The sequence below is a fragment of the Lolium rigidum genome, chromosome 4, assembly GCF_022539505.1.
Source record: "Lolium rigidum isolate FL_2022 chromosome 4, APGP_CSIRO_Lrig_0.1, whole genome shotgun sequence".
NCBI lineage: Eukaryota > Viridiplantae > Streptophyta > Magnoliopsida > Poales > Poaceae > Lolium > Lolium rigidum.
In genome coordinates, this window is record NC_061511.1 from 10,298,720 (window position 1) to 10,306,431 (window position 7,712).

General features: G+C 45.6%; 1 pseudogene; it reads left to right on the top strand.

Moving 5' to 3' along the window:
* Nucleotides 1-6,849: 6,849 nt before the first annotated feature.
* On the top strand, nucleotides 6,850-7,385 carry LOC124646675 (annotated as a pseudogene).
* Nucleotides 7,386-7,712: the final 327 nt, after the last annotated feature.

Sequence of the window (7,712 nt, forward strand, 5' to 3'; positions counted from 1 at the left end):
CCATATTAGAACCAACTCTAAAACCCTAGTTGTTTATCTCATATAATTATATGAATTTCACCTATACTCATAGAACCCTACTTAACAACAAATGAATCCATGTTTGTGAGCTACTAAAATAAAACCAATTCACATGTGATCATTATTTCATGTCTCTGCTTTCTAATTAAACCTTTATGATCCACTAGTGTCACTTAGGAGCAAACCCTAGCTTGATAATATGTTAGCACCATGGATCATCAATCCTAAATACCACACCATTAGGATCAACCTCAACCATCAAACCCTAGTAAAACCATAATGATGAACCCTAGTACCAATCTTGGTGGTAATACACATCACATGCTCCTATTCCACTGAACCCTATTCAGGAAATGATAAACCCTCTAGTTTAGAAGCCATTAATCATTACTTAGTGAAGCAAATGTGAAGCCATCGTAACCCTAACTTATAGCAACACTTTGACCATCATTCTTTAATATGTTACCCATAATCAACCATAATAATAAACCTACTAATACTTGCTACATATAGACCAATTCTGTTTAAGAACCCAACTAGTTCCTATTTGAGAACTAAATGAATCTAATAAGTAAATCCTAGAAGCCATAGCTCCTAGTTAGAGTAGTTCTTGTTCTTATTTAACCTGTTCTTCAAAAGTTATCCTTTTGAAGTACAAATGTCAATCAAACCTTAGAAGCCTAATCCTTCTTTGAAATACTCATTATTTCCTAAACAACATGTTCTTCAAAAGTTAATCTTTTGAAGTATAGTATAAGTAATCATCAACCATGTCGGTAGAACTTAAAATTGACAACTGTTACTTACATATTATTCCATCACTATTCTTTATGTGTATGATTGTTATGATGTCTTATATCACTTGGTTATGATGCTAATATCACCAAACCCTAATAAGAACCTTGTTTGAGAATCATTCTAAAAGTGCAACCAACCCTAAAGAAATCTTTACAACTCATACATCCTAAATCATCGAGGTTAGGTTACGCTCGGGACGATTGCATCTCATATTATGCATTATAGCATCTTGCCAGTTCTTTAAACATTGTCCTTACCGGACGATGATGCTATTTCAGAATTTGGAGTTATTACGTATCGAAGACCTTGACTGCATAATCTTGCAGTCAAGAAAGGCAAGTTCATCACTTGCTCATGTCATTTGAGTATTTCTATCAAATTACTTGCAAAGTACTATGGTTATCACTATTGCATAAAAACCAAAACCACTACTTTCATAACTATGAATATGACTATGTGGTGGGCAATGGAACCATGGATTGTGTTGATATGGTGGAGGTTCCATTGCAAGGGTTTATATCCATCTAGGATTAAACAACAAATGTCGCCAGATGATTCTTGTGCCGTAATACCCGTGTTAACCATAAGATCTGGAGTGGGACGGAATAGTCAATTGTATTTCCACCTCTTGGACATCAACGGATGCGCTTTACCGTAGACCCTTGATCCAAGAGAGGACAAGTGGTACCCTTGATCCAAGAGAGGACAAGTGGTAGGGTGGGGGTCCCGATGAAGTCCCCACGGTAATTGCGGTCTATGATGGGTTGCAGCTGCCGGCGAAGGAGTTCATGGTAGAGACCTGAACTGTTGTCGTGGTCGGGGGCCGTCCTTAATTGGTATAAGAGCACCGGCGAGGACCCAGGGTCGGAGTTTGCATCAACGGGTGGGTGTATGAGGTAGCGGAGGAATATGATTGGCTATGACCTTATACCGGGCCTCACACCAAAAGAAGTGTGGACGAGCACGCGGCTCGGTTGGCACCAAGGTTAAGATCTCTTATGGGTAAAGCAACACACCTCTGCAGAGTGTAATGAATCGTGACCTGTCACTCCCTGTTCCGGGATATGGAACTGCGAACGCGGCCGGAAAGGAGCTCCATGAAGTTCTAGTAAACCGGTGAAGGCTGACGGACATAGCTCTTTGAAATAAAAGCAACCTCTTAAAGAAATGTTTATCAAAACCTGCATTGGTATTAGACTTTCTGGTCTAATGCTGTAGCTAGTGCATTAAACACCTCTTTCCTATAATGAACTTGTTGAGTACGCTCGTACTCATCCCACTCTTAAATCCCCTGCTTAGATATGGAGGCCATGAAGGAGGATCTCCGAGTACAACTCGAAGACCGAGGAGTCGGCAACTACTTCAAGGACGAAATCTGCCGGAAGAGTCATATACCACATCCACCATGGAGAAACCCTAGATTAAGCAAGTAGAAGGGAACTAGCTTCCTAAATCTAGCTCCTATTTAGCTAGAATCTATTCTTGGCCTCTTTAGCTAGTTAAATACTCTACAAATAGAGTTCGTGATAAGTCTAGACTACGAGTCGTTCTTCTGGAGTTTATTTGCAATTTTACCTCATTGTAAAGTAGGAGGCTGTGATGATCTTATGTAACGGAGTCAATGTTGTAATTCTATAGACATACCTTGGACCCGCATATGTTTCTGTTGTACCACTCTGAGCGATATACTACTAGTGGAACGGTGTTTCATTGGTGTTATATCAGACTTGCATACTACACCATGCAGTGGTATGCCGGGTCACCACACCACCCGCCGCCGCCGCACAACCCGAGGAGTCGAGGGCGCCGGACCGAGGCACCCACCACGATGCCCACCGCAGGACATCGGGGGAGACGAAACCAGCGCCCTCGCCGCTCGTCGACCAGACGCATCGGGGCCTCCCACCCGAGGGAGCCCAGATGAGGCCCATACCTAGGCCCTCTGGCCCAGATCTGGGCCCGCCGCCGCCACCCATGGCCACGGGTACGCTGTCGCAGGGCCGCGCCAGCCAGCCAGAAGCGGCGCCGCCACCCCGCCGGAGAAGCATCTTCACCACGCCGTGGTCAGGCCACCACGCCGCCGCGCCAGACGTCGAGCACGGCGCCCCCGCCGACCGCGTCATCCCGCGCCACCACAGCCACGCGGGGGAGAGAGATGCCGCGCCGCCGCCGGTGCCCCGGGGTTTGCCCGGCGATGGCCTCTGGCGGCGGCGAGGGAGGGACGGGGGGAGAAGAGGCTGGAGGTTGGGGGAGCTAGGGTTCCGCCCTGAGGTCACGGGAGCGGCAGGTCGAAACGGTTTGGATCTTGTCGCGATTAGTATCCACCCCTTGTGGTTCAAAGTAACAAGGGATCAAATCTTTTCGAGTAAAGAAGTTACGAGTGGTTATTTTTCAATCTACTGTTGGTTGTTTGATTTGTTGGGAGGATGGGTGGATGCGGTAATTTAGAGAGTTCTGACTACCGAGTGCATTTTAATTTTGGGAGCTTGTCGAGGATGGCTTGGACTGACGAAGTAGTAGAAGACGATATTCAGAAAGGGAAGCTGACCACTGCAGAACCCGGCCCACCAGCGATCTAGTTAAGTTTTTTTTTTTTTTTTGCTTTTACTCTTTCTATTTCTATGTTGGAAAAAATTGAGTAGCGCAGGTTTCTAGTGGGGTTTTGTCTATAGAGAGTACGTGCGTGAATGCAAAATATTTCAAAAAATAAAGCACACAGTACATAAAGTTTTTATTTTTTCATCCATGAAATGCTAGCTAAAGAAGCATCATGGCCTCGTAACAGTTCCAAAACGTGTATTACAACTCCTGTTGCACTACTGGACAGAAAATTGATCCCTAGAAAGCAATCCAGAAGGTATCCCCTCACTTCCAGCCTTGAGGGAAAGTCCGAAGGTCATCCAGGGGAATTGTGAGGCACAAATTCAGTCAAGTTCAGTTTGAATGAAAACTTCAGTACCCGTAGGTGGCCTCTCGAGCCGCAGATAACACCCACAGCCCCACATGCCACATCTCAGCAAAAGAAAGAAATAAAATATCTACACCAGGGCAAGCTCGCGGAGAGCATCTCTCCCTGTCCTCCTCTTTACCATCTCTCACGCCGCGCACAGACGCAAATCCCCAGATCTCCGGCGATGGCTGACAACTTGGCCCGCCTAACGGACGACCTGCTCCTCCACATCCTCCAATTCGTCCTCGCCAAGGAGAGGGACTTCACCACCACCCTCTCCGGGTAGTGGCGCCATCTCTAGAGGTCCTCAGGCGCTGTCAATCTCGAGGAGGAGGAGGCCCCGCTCAACGCCAAGCGTGACAGGTTCCTGGCTCAAGCACTCAAGGTGCTCGACAGTTTCGCGGAGGCCGGCCCCATCTTCTCCCTCAAGAAGCTCACCATCGTTGTGGATTTCTTAATCTGAAGTTGGATGCGGATGGAGTGATGTCGCTCACCCGGTGGTGCGCACCGTCCATGAGCTCAGTATCGACAACATCGAGGGTGAGCCGATGGTGTTCGAGAAAAGACCAGTTTGAGGCCAACCATGCCACTTTTGGGCCTCCCATCTACAACCTCAGGCTCTCCCACTTCCCGCGGCAGGATCTCTGTGTTCTCGATCTGTCGGATTGTCGCGCCGGGACTGGATATTATTATCTTCCCACAACTGCACAATATTCGACTCAAACACTGCAACATCACTCCTCACAATCTACACAACATTGCAAGAGTTGCCCCGTCTCTGACCTAGAGTTTACCCTGCTGGATGGTGGAGCCTATATCACCAGGAACAATGTCCTCGTGTTCCCAGCCGCAACGTCAGTCCTCATCTACATATGCTGCATCACGGAGCCAACAACTCTGGCGATCAACGCCCCGATGCTGCAGTAGTTTGGGTACAAGGGTATCTCATGCAAGATCTCGCTGCTCCCGCCACCGGAGGGGCTGCTGAGGGTGGGCTTGAACCAGATTTACTTCCGAGGGAAAGAAACGAGAAACCTCATGTCTGTTTGCAGCAACTTTTGGAACTTTCTCCGGGGATGCATCCATGCAAGCATTGGCGGAGCCAGAACTTCAAACTTGTGTTGTAACTTCAAAGTTGTGTAGTCAAATACATGTATTTCTATGAAATTTTCATTAATTTATGTCTTATTTTTTCTTGTATACATAAAAACTGTGTAGTCAGGTGACTACACAGCTTGTATGCAAGGCGGCTAGCCTCTATGTGCTTGCTCAGACCAGGCCAGTCCTAGAGCTGATGCATGTCGATTCAGTAGAGTTGATTGCTGTTTACTGGCCATCATTCAAAAAGGCGAATGTCTCCATTGCCAATCTTCTCAGATGTTGCTCCGCGCTCCGCAAGCTCCGTATCAACATCACCACAACTGACTTGACAGAAAAACAAGTTGCCTTTTCGTTACTAGATTAGTTTATTTGTACATCATACAATTTTTTCATACAATTTTTTATACAATTTTTCATACAATTTGTGTAATTTGACAGAAAGACAAGCGTTGTTAATTTGTGTAATTATATCATATCTATATATCATACATTTTTTTAATCACAAGATTAGTTTATTTATCTATAAAAACACTAAAAATCAGAAACAATATTACATACAAACTACATACAAAATATATCTTCTCTTTTGGCTCCATCTATGGATGTTGTATATGATCCGATCATTTATTAAACTTATTTACAATTCCGTACCAAATCATGCTTATTAAATATATGTTTATGAATCGAATTTGAAATAACCGATCCATGCAACCAAATAAATTCTATAAACTAATTAAATAAAACGGGCATGTAATATAAGTAAATTATTGTCCATCTACTACAGCTATTTTTGGTTGTACGCATATTTGCTCCAACTGAAACTCTATTAATTCTTAATAATTAGTCAGCTTTTCTTTATATATGGAGAGAGCATGCACAATAATCACCATGCCTAGTTATAATGATAGACAGATGACTTGTACTTGACAGAAAAACAAGTTTCCTTTTCATTACTAGATTAGTTTATTTGTATATCATACATTTTTTCATACATTTTTTCATACATTTTTTCATATAATTTTTCATACAATTTTTCATACAATTTGTGTAATTTGACAGAAAGACAAGCGTTGTTAATTTGTGTAATTATATCATATCTATATATCATACATTTTTTATCACAAGATTAGTTTATTTATCTATAAAAACACGAAAAATCAGAAACAATATTACATACAAACTACATACAAAATATATCTTCTCTTTTGGCTCCATCTATGGATGCCGTAGATGATCCGATCATTTCTTGAACTTATTTACATTTCCGTACCAAATCATGCTTATTAAATATATGTTTATGAATCGAATTTGAAATAACCGATCCATGTAACCAAATAAATTCTATAAACTAATTAAATAAAACGGGCATGTAATATAAGTCAATTATTGTCCATCTACTACAGCTATTTTTGGTTGTACGCACATTTGCTCCAACTGAAACTCTATTAATTCTTAATAATTAGTCAGATTTTATTTATATATGGAGAGATCATGCACAATAATCACCATGCCTAGTTATAACGATAGAGATATGACTTACGATATTATAGGCCACTCTAACATGAATGTATGTTGATGTTCTGGTGTATTCTATAGATCTTTTTCTATGCATAGTAAGGGCATGAACAGTTGTAGATAAGACAATCTTCTCGGGGATGGAGTTTTGGCTCCTGGGTCTAGATGGAACTGCTATGTGGACCGATGTTGGGTGCATTGTTGATTTGGTTGGAATTAAATGCCGTACGCGCACCAATAAATGGAGAATACGGCGTCGATGTCGCATGTGATTGTATGTCAGGCCCGCGCGGATTAACGAGCCGTGATTGGGAGAAACCGTGCTTGCAGACGGAGGCGGCGAGCAAGAGCAACCGAGGCACCAAGCGATGTCCGTCTGTCTCTCTCCGGCATTCCCTCCCGTGCTCCCTCTTCCCTGCGCCTCATCCCAAATCACACATGGCCACCACGCCGCGCCACCGTGTATGCCCAGCACTGTGCTCTACCGGAGCCGCGCGGCCTTCAAGCTGCATCAGCTCGACGCGCGCTTCCGGTTCGTCCCGACCGCGCGCGCTGTGCTCGACCTCTGCGTCGCGCCGGAGGATGGCTGCAGGTGGCCGTCACCCGCGCCCGCGCCTTCGTTGTTGGTCGGTCGGCGTCGGCCACGTGCCCGGCCATCCGCCCCGTCCAGGGCGCGCACGCCCTCACGGAGGACATCACCACCTCCCGGTGCCGCTCCGCCGTGCGCAGGCTCATGGACTCCAGGGACATCCCCGCCTTCAACGTCGTCCTGCACGACGGCTCGCCCAACGTCGGCGGCCCGTGGGCACAGGAGGCCACCGGGTAGTCCGCGCTCGTCATCGACGCCGTCCGCCTGGCCACCACGTTCCTCGCCCTCAGGGGCGCCTTCGTCACCAAGGTCTTCAGGTCCCAGGATTTCAACGCCATCCTCTTCTGTCTCCGGCAGCTCTTCGACAAGGTCAAGGTGCACAAACCTGCAGCCAGCATGGGAAGAGGATGAGATGAGGAAACCGCAGATCTAGGGGTGTGTTTGGTTTGAGCCCCAACAAGCCCTACCAAAATTTTAGCATCACCAAATCAAGGGCATGACCAATATTTTGGCAAGATCTGGTTGTTTGGGGTGCGTTTGGATTACAGCCAATGCTTACCGTACCAAAAAATTGGCATGCCCACGAAATTTGGTTGCTATTTGGATTGATGCCAATTGGCTCGCCAAACTTCGCCCGATCCGGCCCGTATTATGTCCGCCCGCGTGAGGGCGAGCCGATGGCGCGGAAATCGTGCGCCAAAATATTGCAAGGCCGCCCGTGTCTCCCTATTGATCCCG